At 36.4% G+C, this 2,562-nt stretch overlaps 1 long non-coding RNA gene across 1 annotated transcript; it reads left to right on the top strand.

Moving 5' to 3' along the window:
- Nucleotides 1–398: 398 nt before the first annotated feature.
- On the top strand, nucleotides 399–2,239 carry LOC127120835 (uncharacterized). The gene is made up of 4 exons (XR_007803267.1): nucleotides 399–788; nucleotides 927–1,097; nucleotides 1,675–1,744; nucleotides 1,979–2,239. It is a non-coding gene; the product is annotated as an uncharacterized LOC127120835 (long non-coding RNA).
- The last annotated feature ends 323 nt before the right edge of the window (nucleotides 2,240–2,562 follow it).

Raw genomic sequence — 2,562 nt, 5'->3', positions numbered from 1 at the left:
GAATTAAAATCCTAATCATGACAATTCTAATTAAAATCAATTCTAAATTCTAAACAAATCAAAATAGCTCTAGTTCTAAAAGATTAAATAACCTAGAAAAACTAATTAAAGTATAATATTTCTAAAAAACTATTAAACTAAATCAAAATTTAATATTCCTAAAAATCTAAAAATCTACTTAACTAACTAAACTTATCAAGTTGGGAAAACCTAATTAATCTAATAACTATAATTCTAACTACTAATCTAATAAACTAATTAGAAAAAAGAAAAGAAATCCCAAGAAAATGGGCCTTGAACTGTAGAGGGGTGTGCTGGTCCAGACCGGTGGTGTGAATAGCAAGTTTGGGCATTAGGCCCAAACATAATCCCAAGTATGTACAAGCTGCAAGAAGCTGGATGAAACGGCCAAAAGCGCTTCAGCAACGTGTTTTCTTCAAGAATCCAAAATCGCATCGCGCGTTTCTGATTCCTGTCTCGCATTCAGGTTGCACCGCAGATTCACGTCCTTAACACCACAACGTCACGCTTCTAATCGCCGGCTAGCACTTCGTCATCAACCTCTCTGCGTTCCAATCGTCCACGATTCAACGATATCTCACGGATTCAACATCGTTCGTTAATCAAACACGGTTTGCGCTTCCAATCGATTCATCTCAATGCAAATTTGGCGGTTCGTTCTATGTTCGAATTAGAAGTAAGAGATCGACGTGAATAAATAAACACTTACCGATGAGAGTTTCTGGCGTGGTGGCTCTGCAACTCCAACTTCGGCGAAAGCTTCGCCGGTAAGGTTTCTTCTTTGCTTACTCCGCTCTGATTCTCATATGTTCTGTATCTTCTTCTTCCTCGTGTAACTTCTTCCTCTTCTGCTGCTTTTCTGTGTGTGACGTGAGATTATGAAAAAAGTTATGTTTGATATGTAGATTAATTGTGGAAATCAGTTGCGGAGTGAATGGATTTTCTACATAAAGGAAGAGCTTGATGCGGTGGAAGTGCAAAACTTGCTGCAGAATGATGAGTTAGATGCAGAATGATGAAGAAGCCCTTGGTGCAGAATCATGAAGAAGAAGCTCCTGAATTCTGAGGCCTACGAGGTATCATATAGGACTCTAAAATTCGGTTAGAAATGTAGCTCAAATTTGATCTGAAATTCACTACAAATTCGGTTTGTTAGCAAATGAGAGAAAAAAGTGTTAACTGTCAATTACATTCAGGTAATGGTTAGTTATAGGCTAGTTATTGGTGAGTTTGAAAACGGTTAGCATTTGTTAGATTTATGAGGTTAGTTAGAAACTGAATTTGAAATGAAATAATCGTAAATGAAATTCTTTTTTCTTTATGAAACACACCCTGCCAAAGATAAATGAAATCAGGTGGAAATCAATTGAAATGTGCAAGTTTGATGTTAGTAAAATGAGAATGTTCATTAAATTTTTGTCAGTTGGCTAAATACCCCGTTAGATTATTAGAATCATTGAGCTAGAATGAAACTGAACTGTTATGTTGTTAGTTGGCTTCAAAATGCCCTGCTCAAATTCTGAACAAACATTAATTCCATTAGTAGGCTTGATTAAAACCTTTTGATGCTTAATTGTTAATTGAGGTTTGTTGAGTTCGTTCTATATTAGTTATATGTTAACTTTTGTGAATAACCTCATGCTGCCAATTCAGATTTTGAATGGTGAGAAAGACGGCATGTTCAGCTTGTTAATACCGCATTGCAACCGTTGGGTCTGAACTTGTAAGTACAAAGTTCTTGTTTTGTTAGTGAGTGTTATGAACATTAATTTAGGAAATTAGTCATCAGTTATCCTAATTTCTTATTAACTAAAAGTTATAGAAGTTAATGGATGGTGATAATTCCTTGCTTTTGCTGTTATATCTCAAATGTTGAGTGTTGGTTAGCAAGTGTATTATGATTCACTGTGTGTTGTGTTTGTGTTATGGTGGAATCTTTAATTATTCTGCTATCCAGAATTCTGTAGGTTGAAAGACCTGATTTTTTTGCAAGTCGTGCCATCTTTGATCATGAAGATTTAAGCAGGATTCACTATACTTCGACTGTTGCTGCTTGGCCATGTTACTGCAGGTTGTTGTGTGTGAATGTGTAAGGCACCGAATTATTTCATACCAGTATTATGTGGATTGTAATGGAATGTATAAGAAGTGGATTGTGTTGTACCCCAAAATTTGTCCTCCATTTTTGCTTCTTACGTGATATGTGGCTTGAGGCTCATTGATGTGCATCATTCATTCATGATTAACACATGCCTGCAGGCATCATAGACTCAAGGTTCTGGTCAATAAAAATCAGGGCTTTGGTCTGAAGATGGTGGTTCTCCTCATCATATGGGTTGAAACCCTAATTGCTTGATTCTTTGGGACCTTGACTCTTGAAGCATACACCATGTTTTTCATAGGGGCATCTCAACCTTAATTCTTGGATTTGATTTTATGGGGTCTGGTGCTTGACTTTGTGGATATCTGACATTGACTACTAAACCCTGATCATGCCCCATAACCTAAGTTTCATTTGATCATCCATTATGCTTGATCCAT

This window comes from Lathyrus oleraceus, chromosome 2 (assembly GCF_024323335.1).
Source record: "Lathyrus oleraceus cultivar Zhongwan6 chromosome 2, CAAS_Psat_ZW6_1.0, whole genome shotgun sequence".
In the NCBI taxonomy this organism is placed as follows: Eukaryota; Viridiplantae; Streptophyta; class Magnoliopsida; order Fabales; family Fabaceae; genus Lathyrus; species Lathyrus oleraceus.
The sequence above is the reverse complement of the archived record's forward strand: the minus strand, read 5'-3'. Positions and strand labels throughout refer to the sequence as shown.